Below are 19,577 nucleotides of genomic sequence, written 5' to 3'. Positions count from 1 at the left end.
AAATTCGAGGTGTTGACGCCCCAAAATCACCAAACGGGGTCGGATTGGCACGAAACTTGGCACACACGACCGCCTAGGCACGAGAGACTTGTGGGAGAAGACGGGACTCCAATCGGTTTCCCGGTTTGGGAGTTAGAGCCGTATTTCGGTCTAGGCAAACTAGTTCCGTAAGAAACTTGAATTCGAGGTGTTGACGCTCCAAAGTCACCAAAAGGGGTCGGTTTAGCACGAAACTTGGCACACATGATCGCCTAGGCATGAGAGACTTGTGGGAGAAGACGAGACTCGAATCGGGTTTCCGGTTTGGGAGTTAGGGTCAGATTTCTATCTAGCAAAAATTATTTACTTAACTATCTTTGTAATTATATAGTAATTAATTTTTTATGTTTTTTTGTAATTAAAATATTAACACATAATTATATTGTCATTAATTATTTTTATTTTTTATTTTCAGATATTTCCTGAGTAGCAGTTTGCTTCTTGTGGAATGCAGCCGTGTGAAGATTGCGATGAACTTTTGGTTTTTTAACCCACGGAAGAATTATGAAGAAAAATTTTGTTTTTGATTTACGTTATTTAGATTTGTGAACAACATTATGTATGTATTATGCAAAATTATGTGGTTGGATAATTTTGATGATGTGTTGTTATGGATGGAAGAGTACTTTAATTATGGATGGAATTTTATTTATATACAGGAATTTTTATATTATTATATAATTATCGATTTTTTTTAGCTATTTTTATTTAATACAGGTAATTTGCATATTTTTAATAATTTTATTGCAGCATTTTTGTTAGAACCAGGTTTTTGCGACGGTAGCGTAGCCGTCACCAATGATATTGGCAATATTAACAAAAGGCCTTTAGCGACGGTATTTTCACCGTCGCAAATAATATTTTTAGAGATGGCACATTTTTCTGTCGCAAATAAGAGTATTAACGACGGTATTAAACCCGTCGCAAATAACCATTTTAGCGACGGTATTTTTACCGTCTCAAATAAACCCTTTTGCGACGGTATTTTACCGTCGCAAATAACCATATTAGCGACGGTATTTTAGTGCCGTCTCAAAAACTTCAGATTTTTACACATTAATTGCGACAGTATTTTACCGTCGCTAAAAGGCATTTTTGCCGTCGCCAATATTTTGCGACGGCGTCTTACTGTCGCTAAAGACCTTTAGCTACCCCTTTTTTTGCGACCCCCCTATTACCGTCGCTAAAAGCTATTTACCATCGCAAAAAAGCTTTTGAGACAGCTTTTTGGGTATTGGCGACGGTATTTTACCGTCGCAAAAAAGTGAATTTTTTGTAGTGATATTTCAAAGTTTTGAATAGTTTAAAACATTTCTGTTTTTCATTTTATGTTTTCTTTAACACGAAAAGATTCATACTTTTGCCTGGATGGTTGATTCCAGTCGCTCCACGCGAATGGAGTTTGAGAGGATAATTTATATCTAAATTGGGCCGAGCTGGGTAAATAGGCCGTTCTTTGGGCCACAGTAAGAAGGGCTGGATAAAAGGGGCTTGTGGTTAGCCCGATCCCAGTAAGCTTTATTGTTATCCCGGTCTAGAGGAGCCTTGTAGTTACACAGGTCCAAGAGAGCTTACGGTTAGCTCGGTCGCCGCACGCGAAGTTATCCCGGTCATAACCTGTTATGGTTAGCCCGGTCGTAACCATGCTATTGGTTAGCTCGGTCAAAACATACTATGGTTAGCACTGGAGAAACCGGGGTAAGGGCAATGAATGGAAGAGCCGAGCTAAAGTTAGCTCGGTCTAGTCTGCGGCTTAGCATAACCATGCTTACCTCGGTCGTATTGGAGTCCGACCATGGTAAAGCCATCTCACTTGGTTTAAGTAGTGAGGAGGGTGTTGAAGGATAAGTATTATCTTTCAGGAATGTGATTCCTAGGAGGACTCTACATGGAGGAGTAAGAGTCCTACTTAGATTATGCCACGCGGAACCTATAAAAGCTCATAACATCACCTATGGAGAGGTAACACAACTTTGATTCCTGAATACACAGAGCTTTTTGTCTATTTGTCTATTATTTTGATTTAGGTATCGGAGAGGTATCTGTAGACACCCCATTTTTGACCGACCTTAGACTCAGACGTCACCAGTTAAGCGCTCGGTGATGTTGCATATTGCGCTCGTTCTGAGGTTTCAGAGTCTCGGCTGCGAGCCTTGCCTCTGGACTTCGGGGCACTTTTGTGCCTTGCCTCGGTTTGCAAACCAGGTCCTATTTTCTCTGTTTTCTCTTCCCGAAGGGAGGGAGAGGTCTCATAGATCATCTCTTAGTGGCCGTAGGCTACGTTTCGTGGTCGTAGGCCAATTTTCCCGTTTGGAGCCCGGTTTCCGGTTTTTAGAGCTGTCGGCCGTGTGCCTCGCTTCGGGACCGCTTAACTACCTCTGTTTGCTCCGATTTTTGGCACACACCTTATTTCCTCCCTTTAGAGAGACACTGTGGCCCTGGAGACCACCTTCGTGGTCATACGCCACTTCCGGTGCCTAACAGCCTGTTTTCAGGGCCTCGAACCGCGCGTTTTGGCACCTGAACCTTCGTTTTGCATCCGTTTTGGTCTATTTTTGGTAGGGACCCTATTTTCATTGTTAGGGAGGTGGTAGGATGGTGGCTGGCCACCTATTCCCCTGAAAAGCCAGTTTTCTCATTTTCTCTCTCCAAAAGTCAATTTTTCTGACAGAAATCTGGTTTTTCCTACTTTTGAGCCACATTTTCTGGCTTTTCATACCACCATTGTGTTGTGCTCATCTGGGAGGCCACCAATATGGATAGGCCGGCCAGAAATTCATCTTAACCCTTTTGAACCTTGCTTAAAAGCTAGCATTTCTCTCTCCTGGGTCACTTTTTCTGGTTTTTCTCCACACAGCTGTATTCTACTCATCTGGGAGGTCACCTTTCTGGGTAGGCCGACCAGCAATTTTTGTTGACCCTTTTGACCCCTGGTCTGCCGACTAGGGGGGGTGGCCGGCCGGCCACTTGAACTGGCCGGCCTGCTTATTGCTTTTGCCTTTTTTGAGTGTAATCCAGCTGTGCCAGCTAGAGACCATTTGGTGCATCCTCCATACACGTGTATGGAGGATCTTTGAAGCTTCCAAGAGAAGCTTTGGCCTCTCTTCTCTATAAGAGAGGCCCTCCTCCTTGTCTTGTTTGGGGATCTTTTGGACCTCTTAGCCACTGAAATTCAGTGGATTTGATGCATTTTTGAGGGCCAAAATTAGAGGGGGGTGACCCCCTCTCTGCTTGTGTTGTTTGGGGATCTTTTGGACCTTCCAAAGGGGCTCTATTTTGCATGCATTTAAGTCACTTTGTGGGCTCAATTTTGTGGGTTTGAAGGTCTGCCTTAGGTCTGACCAGGGCCCTTTTGATCATATTTTATGTCTATAGTGCATGTGTAGAACAATTCCATTCAAGGCCTTTTGAGGGGGCCTTTCTTGGCATGTTTCCTAGACTGATTTTAGGGCCAATTTTGTGAGTTTTAGAGCTTTCACAACTCATTTCCAGAGTTGGTTTGGTTATGTTAAGTGTCTATCTTGTATGTGCTTAACAACCCCTTGAATGGCCTCCCAAAGAAGCCTCTCATTTTTGCATGCATTGGCTGCATTTCAGTGATTATTTAGGCATATTTTTGCATGTTTTGTTCACTGTTTTTGGCTGGTTTGATGAGTTCTCATTTGCTTCATATACATGCCATATAAACCATGTTTGCTAGTCAATGTGGCATGCTATTTTAGTCTATCAATTTAGCATCTTTCGGCCATGCTCTAAACTAGAAATGTGCATGTTTTGGGACTGCCTTGGTTCTGTCTTTAGACTTCATGATCAAATAATGCTTGCTTTGTATACTTGTGGTTCAATGCATGTGCCTAGTATTGAGTTTCGAGGCTTATTCCATGCATGGGATGCCATATTTCCATGTTTCGGGACCATTTAGCATTATGTTTCAATGCTGAAAATTGCATGTTTGAATGCCATGCTTCATCCTTGCCATGTTTTGGTAGAGTGGCATTCAATGCCTTAGGTTCGGTCCTCGGTTTGCGTGCATGTGTGCACACATTTCGGTCATCTCATTTTCATCTTAGGGTTGCTAATGTGAGTGTGGCTGAGGTCCACTCATGTTGGTGTAAGTCCATTATGCATTGTGTATGCCTTTTCAATTCATAGCATTGCGTATGTTAGGTTGTATGTTAGTCACATTGTGTATGCCATCTCATTTGCATTGTGTTTGGGATAGGAGTTAGCCCAAGCATGGGAAACGAGGGACGTTTCGTACTTCGAGTGACGGAACGTGTCTCAATTCCCCGTTGCCGACACTCCGGATTACCCATGACGGAGTTTAGGTCTTGTTGTGTTTTCATGTGCATTCATTTCATATTGAGTCGTGTAATTCGGCTCCTCGGCCATTATGCATCGATATGCATGATTGGTGGCACGAGGATCAAGGACTACACTCCCTGAGGATTAGTCATGTATACATGTGTGAAATACTTTGCCATGCCCCTTTGTTGCTCTCTGTTGCAGTAAATCAGAAATCAGCGGCCTTCTGGAGCGTTGCGCAATATTCCAAAAACAATTACAAACAGAGGCGAATCAGGGCATCGCAATCGATTTCTGTGCCAGGCAACTCAAGCATGCATCTCCTATTATTCGGAACAGAGCTGAGGCAGTCCATAGGCTTGCATGCTGATTTATCGCTTTCCTAGTTAATTTGTTAATTAATTAGGATTTTGTAATATTTTACTATTCATTTCGGACTGTATATTATTTATTCAGACCCTCCGAGCGAGGGCACAATTGTAATAAGTTGCGTGCGTGTGATGTATGTCTTCCAACCCCACGTCTTTCTCCCTTTTATTTACCAACTTATGATGGTTAGATTAGGGCATGTTTCAATTAGCATACAGTATGATAGCATGTTTGCATCCATTCATCTGCCTTGCATGCACCGGGCTCGGCGCATCATACTAACTGCATCGTGTTTCAATTCCAAGTTGAATACGTGTTAGCTGTAGCATTTCATATGCCATCTTAGAATAGCCGAGCCTATCTTAGTTGCATTTTGCATGTGTTGCATTAGGCATTTCTGTATAGTTAGGATCATGCATGGATTTCTAACATAGCTTTTGTTTTGGCTTGGAGTACTCGGTAAGTTTTATGCTTTAGCATCCTTGCATGCGTGTGAGTGACTGCCATGATAGCATGCTTACCATGAGGCTAAGTGCTTATATGATATAACTGCCTGAATGCCTGTGGGTGAAGGTTGGGTTATTTGAATTGGAACAATTCATTAATTGTGAGTTTTAAGCCCACTAGATAGTGGCAAATCATCTTGTTTTCTAAACCCACCTAAGGGTGGCAAATCCACGTCTTAGCCTACTTGTGGGTAGCACCATCAAACCATTTTCAAAACAAACATGAGATGCTTTGTTCCAATTCAGGCGACCCAGTCTATACTTGTATGCTGCACGCATCACATAGTAAATCTAGGCTAATAACCGGAATAAGAACGTATAATGTTTTCAAAACTAGATATCATGGTTAGTAGAGGCCGATCTTTGATCGGGTGAGCGGGGGTGCTCACGAAGTGACCTTCCCCAATCATACCCAAGTTCCCAAGCCGAGACAACTTTGGTATTGACGGACACGTGGCCTTTGGCAACGAGTTAGGGTTTCCTAAATTTCCCAAAATAAAATATTTAGGTGGCGACTCTGTATCTGGCAAAGCAGGCCATGTTTGGCACTTTTTTTCTAAAAATCTGTTTTTTCAAAATGATTTGCCGGATTTGGACTCTTTGGTTCAGATTAAGAATCGTGACAATTCGAGTTCGAACTGTAGCATGGGGGCCCACGGGCGCGTCTACAGTTTCTGGCAACTCTGGTGGGGATTTAGAGAACTTGACTCGAACTCATGATATCTTGTTTTGATTACACTTGTGTGTTTCTTTGCATTGTATTTTCATTGGTGCGCCTAGGACACCGTGTTTACCATCTACTATTCCTGAACGGTTTGCCGGAGGCTCGCTTCGAGAAGCGTGCCATAAGGCTGACTGGTTACGGGCTCTGCCAGTATGGGAGCACAAACCCAAGTTTTACCAGGGCACCCTTTTTGACAATTCGACCCAGTGCATATTCGGAATCCATAGTGACCATTCCAAACTAGGACAGGTTGCTTACCCGTTTATAGGTTGTTTGAAACCGCTGCGTGCATAGTGAAACCCTAGTTCTTGACAAAATAGGACAGGGAAACCTTATCCCAACATAGGGGTGTTTTGGCTCTTACTTGTTTGTTATGTGCTTTTAGAGTGTGTCTCTATACGAATGCATGTATCAGTTTGCAAGTTTGGGCATCAGGCCTGAGGGCACCGATTCAGTATTTCTGGGTATCAGGCCTGTGGGCACCAGTTCAGTATTTTTGAAATCAGTTATTTGCGGGTATCAGATTCAGCTTCGGGGACAGTGATTTTGGAATAGTAATTTGGGAATAATGATCAGTCTTTGAGAGCAGTGTACCAATTGCGTGTTAATTATACCCGACTGTGTGTTGTGTTTATTTACGCCGTTATGCTGTTCGTTTGTCTGCTCGTTTATTTCCTTATTATTGCTTTATTTATCTTTTTCCTAGGTAGTTTAGCACAATTGCTTCAAACCAAGCAGATATTCCCCAAGCACTCTGGATAAGAGGTCGCCGACTCAATCGATCTGAGGATCTGGTCGATGGACAACCAGTGTTTCACTCTCTACCCCCGGTTATCAGACGGAAGTCGAAAAGATGCAGTGTATCTGAGCAAAGGTTACCAGAGCAGCAGATTACCCCATCAGTGGACAGTCGGATTGAGATCCCAATTGTTGCTATAGAGATAGACTTGCCAGTAGTTCAGACAGATTAGGGTAGTATGGCGGGACCGACAGGAGTTGAGGAAATGATGGTCAGATGCAGGACACCATGAGAGCCATGCAGCAGGATGCTGTTCGCCAGGACAAATTTGCCAAACAACAGGCCGAGATCATGGCCCAGCAGGCAGAGTTAATTGCTAGATTGCAACAACAAGCCGGAGCATCTGCTTCACATCCAGTTCCTCCCCCACCAGGAATCCTGGCACCCGAGGAGGCACCAAATGTCCAGGAAGATACGGACATACCAACGGGGCCAGCCCCGCCCCCAATTCTGCCCCAGTTATCTAAGGCACCTACGCCTGTCAATCAACCGGACTCTCCCTTCGAGTTCGAGGTAGACCATACAGCACTGAAATTGAGCAAGCTTGAGAAGTTGTTCAAGAAATCCCAAGGGGTAAAGGCTATCCCGGATATCAAGAACGGATATACCGACGTGGCTGTGACGCTGTCGGATAGGTTTAAAATGAGGCAAATTGATCGTTTCGATGGATCTGGGGACCCCATGGTGCATCTCCGGCTATTTTCAGATATACTACGGCCAATGGGCCTCACCAGACCACAAAAGCTTTCCCTATTCGGCCAGACCCTGTCGGGTGTGACCGCTATCTGGTATGCGAAGTTAGAGGATGATGTCAAGTGGAGTTGGGATGAAATGGCCGAGGCCTTTGTCGCGCAATACTCTTACAATACCCAAATCGAGATTACGAGCCGAGATCTCAAAACAACAAGGCAGGAGCCTAAAGAGAGCTTCTCTGATTTCGTAACTTGGTGGAGGGCGAAGGCTTCAATGATGACCCTGAGGCCTACCGACAAAGACCAAATCAGGATGATTGTGCACAATCTCCAGCTAAAACTGATGCAAAAAATGATTGTGCTCCTCTTTCCCACTTTTTCAGATCTACATGAAATGGGGGTACAAATTGAAGATGCAATGAAACAGGGTCTGATTGACCAAGATAGAGAGCAACCCCGAAGAACTTTCAACCGCAACAACAACACAGGCACCAACAATGCCACAAATGCCAGAGCTTCAAAAGTAAGCGTAGTCACCACCATTCCCCCTCCCCTTCCAAGACCCATGGCAGCTGCACCTTTCTCCGGCGCGTCCGGAAGCAACAAACAAACCACTCGATTCCAACCCAGAGGCCAAAGAACCTTCACCCCACTGTATATGCCCCTGTCCAAGGCTCTAGGGGTATTAATCAAGAAAGGGCACTTAAAGCCCCTGGAGCGGAGGCCATTGCCAAATCCACTCCCTCCTTCTCATAACCCGGCAAAATACTGCGCATATCACCAACAACACGGTCATGACACTGACCAATGTTATAGATTGCGTCATGAGATTCAAGACCTCATTGACAAGCAGGTGATTGTACCTCTAGAAAAACCCAATGTCACAACAAACCCTCTCCCACCGCACAACTAAGCTCCACCTCCCAAAAGAATCAACTTCATCTAGACTGGGGTCGTGTCTTATGATCCCAGCATATATATCACTCCTTCCCACCTGCTACCTCCTTCCTGACTGCACTGACTCTTTGTGCATGTTGGACATCTCCAGAACCCAACCTGAGCCAATGGTGGTGACTGGCAAAGATAGAACAGAGGAGATTTCAGAGGAGGATGGAATTGTTCAATCAGGGTTTGAGCAGTCTGGGAGTGTCGCTGGGGAAGCCTACGATCCGAGTGATTACATTCTGCCAGCAGGCCGGTTTGAGCCTAATATTGAATTGCCAGAGAGGGCAGAGCTGTGTGTGATCCAAGAAGATGGATTTGAGCAGGGGACAGATGATTTGACGGTTGTAGAAGAAGACTTGGCCAACCTCCAGTTTTTCAACGACCAAGATCCAGGAGACGCGGCAGTCAACTGGTTAGATTATGAGGACTCGACACAGGCTACTAGGTGGCTTGATGACTTGCCAGATCTTGTTGACAAAGCTCAATTGGAGCAGGGCCCGGCAGGGGCGAGCATATCAGTGGTGGCCGGAAGGGTCAGAAATCAGAATGAATCGCCGGAGAGTGCCGGTGCTAAGAATTCTGCTCGAGACTTGGGCATTATGAATACGGGAATTGTTGAACAGCCAGCTGTACTAACGCAGCTGGAACAAAAAAGGTTTGAGGATGCCGAGAAAATTAGGAAAGCTAAGGGCCCTGAGGGGACTGAGAGTGCTGTGTGCACGAAGATAGAGAATGCTGCGAGTATGTGGACGGAGAGTACTGCGAGTGCAATTGAACCGGAGCCAGACAGGTGTCTGTTGGCTGCCGACAGAATGTGGTGGGAGGATGATGATTTATGTCTTGCTCACACGGATGAGGATTGGAGGAATAATCAGCCAGATGATACCTGGTATATCGGTGAGGTCGATCATATGACGAGAAGCGGACGATATTTTAAGCCCCCGCAACTAGACCAGCCGGAGGCATCTGGAAAAGATAAGGAAGTTAAGAGACAGAGGAGAAGCAAGTCGAAGAAGAGGTTGTACTAAAGTAGTTAAAGAAAATACAAGCAGACATCTCCATTTGGGGACTGCTTATGGCATCGCGAGTGCATCGACAAGCTTTCTTATCGGCCATGGACAAGGCCAAGCTCTCTATAGACACCACGCCTGAACAGCTGGTGGGCTTAGTTTTTCCGGGAGGAGCTACCCCGATGTTGACCTTTTCTGACAAAAAACTGCCACCTGAGGGTGCGAACCACAACAAGCCACTCTACATCTCCGTGGAGTGCAGAAATAAATGGATACCCGTGGTGCTTGTCGACACAGGGTCCGCCATCAATGTATGTCCAGCAAGGACTGCCTATGCAATTGGCTTGAAGGCCGCGGACTTTGTGCCAACAGCCCAGGTGATTCGGGCCTATGACAACACAAGCAGAGAAGTCATGGGGACAGCGAAAATTCAAACCAAGGTTGGGCCGGGGCAGCATGAAATTGAATTTCACATCCTAGAGGTTCCCGCCACTTTCAATCTGCTTTTGGGGCGGCCGTGGCTGCATCAAGTGAAGGCAGTTTTTTCTACCTTGCATCAAATGGTGAAATACCCCCATGGAAAGGGAGTAGCCATTGTTTTTGGGAATTCATCGATCCATCCACCGCCGGAAGTATCTACGCCAGTTTTGAAAATTGAGCACGGTATGTAGGATGTGTTCTTATCCAGTTTTACCCTAGCTGAGGCCCGGGTCGTGCAGGACATCTTAGCTGTTAATGAGGGAGTGTATGTCAGTGCTCAATCGGTATACCTTATGAACAAGTTTCAACATATCCCTGAGATGGGATTGGGAAAGAGCGGCCGGAAGGGCGTCGCAACATCGGCCGAGGTGCCACATAACCCACATACCTTTGGTTTGGGTTTTCTGCCCACCAAAGAGGATTGGATAAGGAAGGGTAAGGAGATGGCTGGGAGAGCCAGAGTGAAGAAGGCAGGGAAGCCTTTTGACTTAATGCACCGGCCCATTTAGGGTACCCTAAACGGACGCTTCGTCCGGGAGGGGGAGAACTTTCCGTTCTGTGGCTTCCCAGAGCCGTGGCTGAACGTGGAGAAGAAGCACGTGCCGGGATTTGAGATCTTCTTTGACCTGTAGTTACCCGGGGATGACGTTGCCGGAGAGCAGACAGACCCAATAGCTGAGGTTGAGCAGAGCAAAAAAGTGGAGTCTGAGGACGCCAAAAGTGAAATGGGGGTAGTGCTGGCATGTCTACTTTTAGATCCTCCGATCGAACAGAAGTGCTTGGGGGATAACTTCTCGGTATGCATGATCGGGAATGGAACGGCTGCGGGCCTACCAGCAAACATTTTGGATGCATCTATCGCACCCTCTCTCATTTGGCAGCATGAAGAGGGATTTTTGTCCAGCTGCACCGGGTCAGGTAGTGAGCCGGAATTTGATTCCACCGAATCTAGTGAGCCGGAATCAGGTTCCAGGTCGACTGAGTCTGAGTCTGGTAATCCTGGGGATGATAACCCGGATGCCACAGTTTTGTCCAGGTCGTCTTTTTCTTTCTCTTTTGAGTCTGTTGTAACCGAAGAATCGGACGATTTGGATGTGCTTAATGAGAATCAAATAGCTGTGGTTTCTGAGTATTTTTCTGTGCCCTTGATTTATTGCATTAATTCAGACTTTCAAAATTTTGATGAAAATGACGAGGAGGAAATTCCTCCAGTTTTACAACGCTTAATTGAACAAGAGCAGGAAAGATTTATTAAACCCTTAATGGATGAAATCACTACCGTGAATGTCGGTACTGAGGAGGACCCGCGGCTGGTCCAGATCGGGTCCACGTTGTCTTCGGAGGAACGCGAGCGCTTAGTCGCTTTATTAAAAGATTTCAAAGATATTTTCGCGTGGTCCTACGAAGACATGCTTGGAATCGATCCTGAGATTGTACAGCACCGGATCCCTCTTGACCCCGAGGCCCGACCCATTAAGCAAAAACTCAGAAGGATCCGCCCGGACTGGGCTCTCAAGATTAAGGAAGAAGTCACCAAGCAAATTGACGCAGGTTTCCTGCAGGTATCCGAATACCCGACTTGGTTGGCCAACATTGTTCCAGTGCCGAAGAAGGATGGTAGGATTCGAGTATGTGTGGATTTTAGGGATTTGAACAGAGCTAGTCCGAAGGACAACTTTCCCTTGCCGCACATTGATGAGTTAGTGGACTTCACAGCAGGGCATGCTTTGCTTTCGTTTATGGATGGCTTCTCAGGCTACAACCAGATAGTGATGGAACCTGAAGAGTGATGCCTTCACCACCCTGTGGGGGACCTACTGCTACAGAGTGATGCCGGGCCGCGACCACAATATTACATGACATGATCCACAAAGAGGTTGAGGTGTACGTGGACGACATGATTGTCAAGTCCAAAGAAAGGAAGGGCCACTACACTGCCTTGCAAAAGTTCTTTCAAAGGATTAGAGAATTTCGGTTGCGGCTGAATCCTCAGAAGTGTACGTTCGGTGTCACAGCAGGAAAAATGCTGGGGTTTCTCATTACACAAAGAGGTATCGAAGTCGACCCTTCCAAAATCAAGGCCATCCTAGAAATGCCACCACCAAGGACTGAAAAGGAGGTGCGAGGCTTTCTGGGTAAAGTGCAATTCATAAGACGGTTTATCTCAAAATTAACCTTGACTTGTGAACCACTTTTTGGTCTCCTGAAGAAAGGAATGAAATTCCAGTGGGACGGCTGATGCCAAGCTGCTTTTGAAAAGATCAAGGAATATTTACAAAACCCACCTGTGTTATCACCACCAGAGTCGGGAAGACCGTTGATATTGTACCTTTCAGTGACTGAGACCACAATGGGCTACATGCTCGCCCAAGAATCAGGGGACAAAGTGGAAATGGCCATCTATTATCTGAGCAAGAAGATGCTGGAGTATGAGACTCGCTACACACCATTGGAGAAGGCTTGCTTAGCCTTGGTATGGGCTACCAGGAAGCTGCGGCACTACCTGTTAGCTCACACTGTAATGTTGGTTTCGAGAATAGATCCCATCAAATATCTCTTTGAGAAACCGGCACTTACGGGTAGGCTAGCTCGTTGGTTGTTGTTGCTTTCCGAATTCGATCTAAAATATGTGACGCGCAAGTCGGTCAAGGGAAGAGCAGTAACAGAGTTCTTAGCCGATCATCCAGTGGAAGGGGGTGAAGCAGTTGAGTACTTATTCCCAGATGAGGCCATTTTGCATATCGACGACGAGTTTTGGACGATTTATTTCGACGGAGCGTCCAACCAGTATGGGTATGGAATAGGAGTGTTGCTGATAGCACCCGACAATTCCCGTATCCCTCTAGCCTTTAAGCTCTGGTTCAAAGTCTCAAACAACAAAGCAGAGTATGAGGCATGCATTGCCGGTCTAGAAGCAGCCTTGGAACTAGGGGCAAAATGGTTGGACGTCATCGGGGACTCGAACCTTGTTGTATCTCAAGCGAAAGGAGATTAGAAAGTCAAAGAAGAAAAGATGATGATGTATCATCAGGCCCTGGATTTGTTAATTCCTCGATTTGAGAAGCTAAACTTTGCTCATCTAGTAAGAGAGAACAACAGATTCGCAGATTCGCTAGCAACTCTATCTTCCATGATAGACATCCCGTTTGGAATCTGGATGCGTCCAGTCATTATTGACCAGAAATTTGCGCTAGCTTATGAATCAATCGTTGCTATAGATGAGGTTCAAGATGAGAACCCCTGGTATTACGACATTTGGAACTTCTTGGAGAAAGAGGTGCACCCACCAGGGACAAATGTCAAGGATAAAAGGGCAATAAGAAGAATGGCCGTTCAATTCATCATCTGCGGAGGTAAATTGTACAAGAGAGGTCATCTGGGAATGCGTAAGCTATGCGTTGAAGCGGAAGAATCAAAATGCCTGATGGAGGCCATCCATGGAGGAGAATGTGGAGCACATGTGAACGGGGTTATGCTGGCACGGAAGATCCTCAGACAGGGTTATTACTGGTCCACCATGGAGGAAGATTGTATCGGCTTTGTTCGGCGATGCCACAAGTGTCAGATCCATGCAAACCGCATGAACATCCCGCCGTTGAAGTTGTACAATATGACTTCGCCATGGCCATTTTCAGTTTGGGGAATCGATGTGATCGGGGCTGTCACTCCGAAAGGGTCTAACGGGCATGAGTTCATCCTGGTCGCGATAGATTATTTCACGAAGTGGGTTGAGGCCCAATTATATGCGGTGTTGAAGGCTTCACATGTTGCAAAGTTTATTAGAAACAATATCGTCTGTCGTTATGGGGTCCCAAACGAGGTCATTTCAGATAATGGTTCCCACTTCAAGAAGGAAGTGATTGATTTGTTGGAGAAATACAACGTGGCTTTTCATAAGTCGTCTACATATCGGCCGCAAACTAATGGAGCGGTCGAGGCCGCCAACAAGAATATCAAACACATATTGCAGAAGATGGTGGAAACCTACCGGGATTGGCCAGACAAGCTGCCGTTTGCTCTGTGGGGGTACCAGACTTCAATTAGAGCTTCTACTGGGGCGACTCCGTATTCATTAGTTTATGGGATGGAGGCCGTTCTACCTATTGAAATTGAGGTTCCGTCTTTGCGAGTGCTGGCTGAGTGTCAGATAGCTGAAGCAGATTGGCAACAGAATAGATTTGAAGAACTCATGCTTTTTGACGAGCGCAGACTGAAAACACTGTACCATGTTCAAGGCTATCAGCGCAGAATTGCCCGGGCTTTCAACAAAAAAGTTAAGTCTAGGAATCTAAAAGAAGGAGATTTGGTGCTCAAAGACAACTGAGCTCCCATCCACGACCTAAGGGGCAAGTTCAGACCCAATTGGACTGGTCCCTACATCATCAAGTCAATCTGGTCAGGTGGAGTTGTGGTTCTAATGGACCTATATGGCTTGGAGTTCTCGCAACCGATCAACATAGACAAGTTGAAGAAATATTATCCCTGAGAGGCTCGCTAGGCCGAAAACCTGAAAGGGTGACCTAGGCAAAAGTTAGAGCATTGAAAAAATTGGAAAATATAAAAACTGAGCTCGCAAGGTTGAAAACCCGCAAAGGACGGCCTTGGCAAAAGTTAGAGCGTAAAAGGAGAGTGAAAATACTCGAGTGAACCTAAGCCTGAACTACGTAAGGCTTGATTCCCATCTTCGGGATATGTAGGCAACTTCATCCTAAAGTTCAGCCATAAACTTTCCCCGATCAACTTTGTCCATTTGATCATCTCGGCTATCCTTGTCTATTCAGCATTCAAGAGTTCGGTTATGATCTCCGATGCAGTGCTCTTCAGACTAGGGGCAACTTTCCGTTGCTGTGCAGTGCCGCGGTACTCTTCAGACTAGGGGCAACTTTCCAGTTGCTGGGATCCGGGGTTGTGCATCTCAGTGACAGATTTCAAGTGTGTCCAGTTTTGATCCATATCGAAAATGGTTTTGAAAAGTTTTAATAAAAGTTGACTTTGTTCAAAATTAATCTTTTTATAACTTAGACCATTTTTGGACCAAAGCAGAAAATTTTCAGTACCCACAACCTTCAATTTCATTGATTTCAATACAGAGTTCTCCTACTCTTGCATACAAATTGAAGTTGTTTTTTATTACATTCATAAAGAAAACTTGAAAGTACTAATAAAGTAACAAATTCGGGGCATAGCTAAGTCAGGTGTTCCTGCGCCCCCTTCCAGAGCTGGTCGAAGCCTCTGATGCCAAAGCAGGCCCTTCTTGTGCCTCTTCATTGAGCCAATCCAAGCACTCATTAGACAAGGTGCAACTGAAAGTGGGAGCAGGGGCCAGGAGCTCTCTAGTCCTTCATGTTGTGGCATACCGGGCAAGCTGTGCGCCTCGAACCGGAAATGCGGCAGGATACTCTATCCCCTCTGGCGGGCAAGTCTGATCATGACCGACCTGGCGCTGGAACCGGAACGGAAAGTAGAACACACAGTGAGTCAGACCAATCAACTGGATCCCGGTCTGCCGGGACATGCTATAGCTCATTGCCGGGAGATTGAGCCAAGGGCAGCGCCAAGCAATGCGATCTGCAGACAAATTGCGCATCCAATCGAACCACCATCCCTCATCAAGGGCATCGACTAGTCATTGTCGGAAGAAGTAGCCGCGAGCTGAGTAGGCTGAGCAAGAGTCCACAACCTGCAATTTATCCATCAACCATACCTGGGGAGGGATGAAAAATGAGAGAATAAAGAATAGAGAGATGTACGATGAGAGAAAAGTAAGAAAAGGGATTTTGTGAGAAAAACCGAGCCTGAGGGCCGAGTGATGTGAGCAATATATATGTGAGAAAGGGTGGGAAACATTACCTGCAACAGTAGTGGACTCCCCGCGAATCTGGTCGTCTCTCGGCGATATAAAGCATCCAAGCCCATCAGCGTCTCGGCCAATGTCATGGCAATGCAGCTATTTCCTTCTTTCAAGCCTTGAGCAACTTCAATCAGACGGATGCTAGATCCGCTAAAGCCCGGGGCAAGCAAAAAGTGAGATAGCATGCACAAGCAAAGGGCGTGTTGCCGAAAACCTTGCCAATGGTGGTCGCCGCGGTTACCGGCATAAGAAAAACGATGAATCAAGCCAAGGATATCCAGCTCCTCGTTGTAGATCAGAGACCGAGCATCGTGCATGGTAAGCCCACACATCTGTCCTAAAGCTTGGGCGTGACCGAAGCGAAGCTGGGACAAAATCTCTTCATGGCGCTCAGATTCCATCAAAACTTGAAAATCTTCGAAGGTCAGACACATCTCTTGCCCGCCGAAGCTAAAGACGTGTGTTACCGGATTCCAAAACCTCGCCGCGGCATAGAGGAAAGGAATGCGCAGCGAAGTACGGTCAACGTGAATAGTGCATTCAAGCCGAAGCCCCGAAAGTTCAACTTTTCCGAGCCATCTAGAGAAACAATCCAAGCTGTGAGATTTTGGGTGAGAAATGCTTCCATTTTGGTGCAAAACTAAGATGAAATGAGAGAACCGCGAGGCTGGAGTTTTTAAAGAGGATAAGGCACTGTTCGGAGGACACGTGTTGAAAATTTGGTGGTTGCCAAGCTAGGTGGCCGGCCGGCCACCTTTTCTGGCAGGCCGACCACCCCTCTCCCCTCCAATGCAAAAAGCTGGTCGGCCAGCTCCCTTAGGTGGTCGGCCATCAAGGGGAGGGTGGTTTTAGTCTTGTTCTAGCCTCTAGAAGAAAGTTCCAAGCATTTCCATGCATTAGGGGCCTTAAAGGTGCGAGTTTTCCTCTGTTTCGGATGCGTTCCGTCACCCAGATCATCCGAAATGTATTTGTTTATCGAGTTGTTGTTTAGTCTTTCTTATCGAGTTGTTGTTTTGCTTATCGAGTTGTTGTTTTGTTTGTCGAGTTGTCAAGTTTATCGAGTTGTTATGTTTTGTCGAGTTGACGAGTTTTGTGTATTGAGTTGTTACTCTTTTTTTATCAACATTGTTGTGTCTTGCTTATCGAGTTGCTTTGTTTGTTGCGTCGGTTCGCTACCTGACTTGGCAATTTTCAATGCATGATTTCCATTCAATCTCATTTTTGTGCAAAATAATGCGATGCGATGCAAGAACATAAAATACAACACTTTGTTTTTGAACAAAATCTGTTTCATTCCATCATGTTTCCTTTGTTACAACATTTTACAACAAGGGTACAAGTTTTACAGAAAATAAAAAAAAAAAACTGCCTAATAATGTACAATGTGCTGCAATTACTAGTAAAAAAGGCAAATAAAACAGGAACATCTGTGCTCTCAAGCACAGGAGTAAGAGGCCCTCTTCGTCCTCTTCTGCGGAACAGCCTCAGCACCATCATCGCCATCTGAGTCAGAGCTGTCATCCTCGAGATCCTCCTCGGTATCATCTCCGCCCTCAGAACCAGACTCAGAGTCATCCTCTCTGCCAGCAGATGTCTCTGACTGACGATGCGCAGACTCCTCCTTCTCACTGGACTCTTCCTCAATGATATGTTCTCTGCGCCCGCCTCGTCCGTGAGACGACTCCCCTCTCCCGGCTCCTCGAGAAGGCCTAGATGGCCCAGCTCCTCCGGAAGGCCCAGATGGCCTGGCCTGTGGTCCGGTATATACCGAAGGCATCTGAAAAGGAAGAGTGCAATTTGAATACATCAGCCAAAATATGTATATCAGATGTACAGATAAAAGCTACCTGGAGTGGATGTATGCAAATATAGTACATGGATGTGGTGTGTGTCAGATGTGCTCTCCGCATACAATCGGTCAATCAATGCAGTGAAATGTTCAAATTCAGCATGTCATCAGAAATATGATAAATGCAAAAAAACTGAACAGTACCGAGACGTCCATGATGGACAGCTGCGCCTCTCTCCGCAAGACCATGCCTTCGAGCGAGGCCACTAACCCGAGTAACCCCTCAGCATACTCTGTGGTAGGCTGCAGATGCAAGTGTAAATCATCAGTGAATGAATGAATGTCCAAGTATCTGAGTGATAAAGCAAAGTTGTAAAACATACCGGTGGTGAGTCAGGGTCTCTGGTGTATGGATGATTTGGCATAGGAGGCTCTAGCGGAATAGGGTAGGAAGCCCCGTTCTCCATCCCGTCAACTCAGTCGAGGATACCTGGCCATCCGGCATCATGATAAGTCGGGAGAATCGGAGGGACCAGTCCAGCCCCACCTCTGGATGTGCCAGCCCTACCGGCTGAAGGAATGTCTCTGGCTCGGGTGTGACTCGAAGACGGCTTGCCGGTAGACCTCCTCGAGGGAGTACGAACACCTGTCAATGGAGGCATCAAGTAGGTGTGACGGTAGGTCGCGTACTCCCCGTCCTCCAAATACAGCAGTGCATCAATGCCTAGCCTGACATCAATGACACCCTGGAGAGTAAGCCTATCAGCGAGCCGCATATCGTCTGGGGGTGCTGAAGGGACACTCGGCTCAGGGAGGCCCATAGTCTGACGAAGAAAGCGTTCCCCCAGGAACCAGGCCCTACTAACTGGCCCCTCGAACAAGATTCTATACCAGGAGGAGGCCCATCCTCCAGCAAACTGGAATCGAAGATCCTCACCCAGAGGCGCCCAGGGCTGCCATAAGATCTGCAGATAGCCAATGCATAAGCCGATTAGAAATCGCAAATGTGCAAAATAAATCAAAGATCAACACATAAAGAACTGAGAGTTATGACATACCTCGGTCGCCCGCACAGTGTCAAAATACTGCCGCAGGTAAGGGAGAGTCTCCCGGGGCCGCGACCGGTACTGGCCCTCGAAGACGAGTGAATAAGGGGTCATGAGAGGGGCCTCCACCTCAAGCTCCGGGGCTAGCGTCGGAAAGTACGCGAAGACCCATAACTGTGGAAAACAGGGCAAAAGCCATCAGAATACAGAATGCTGTGTGTAGAATCTGAACACAGAATGTTGAGGGCAGAATGTAAGTACAAAATGTAAAGTGTGCCGTGTGTGCAATGTACAGATAATGAAAAGCAGAAATGTGAATCAAGAGGGCAGAAGGTACCTCCCAAGCTCTCCAATAGCCGCCGACTATGTTTCCCCGTCCGCGGGAGGTCGCACTCATATAGCAATAGAGGGTAGGCAAGCTGGCGCCACCCCAGTCGTACTGACTAACCTGTGTGAGGTCTACCAAGGCACTCAGCAAATATAGCCCAACGGTGTTCCCCCTGTCGGCGAATAGAGTGGTCCCGAAGAGGAACATCAAAAACCCGCCGGTGTACTGTGCAATCTCCTCAGGAGTCTCGGGCTCAGTCCCCCTGAACTGTGCAGAAAACCAGGTATACCGGACTCGGCCTGAAGATCGGTCTACCGGTGGGCGAGCTCTCAATAGATGAATCCAGGCTGCCTCCCACTCGCCCATGTCCTCGTCGTAAGGGATCGCCCAGTCTCCCACGTCAAGGCCCGTCAAAACGGCGAAGTCAAATGGGGTCATAGTCATGTCCCCGGTAGCTGAGAAATGGAAGGAGTTGGTAATGTCCCACTATCTCTCTACCAAGGCGCCCATCAATGTCCGGCTAGCTGGATAACGAGATATCCCAGTACAAAAGGTCTCGAATCCTGCCAGATCAACCCAATCGCGGACAGTTTCCGGGAGCTCCGCGTACCAATCTCTCGAAGCGATAGAACCGTATCTCCACGTAACGCGGGAGGATGTCTGCATTCATAGCGAACACGTGTATTCAGTTTCG

At 46.5% G+C, this 19,577-nt stretch overlaps 1 pseudogene; it reads right to left on the bottom strand.

Annotated features, from left to right (window-relative positions):
* LOC114308765 (pectinesterase QRT1-like) overlaps nucleotides 1–19,577 on the bottom strand; it is a 55,631-nt pseudogene that overhangs the window by 8,737 nt on the left and 27,317 nt on the right.

This window comes from Camellia sinensis, chromosome 8 (genome assembly GCF_055761805.1).
Source record: "Camellia sinensis isolate YWXY chromosome 8, ASM5576180v1, whole genome shotgun sequence".
In the NCBI taxonomy this organism is placed as follows: Eukaryota; Viridiplantae; Streptophyta; class Magnoliopsida; order Ericales; family Theaceae; genus Camellia; species Camellia sinensis.
Note: the sequence above shows the minus strand (reverse complement) of the source record. Positions and strands in the feature narration are given on the sequence as shown.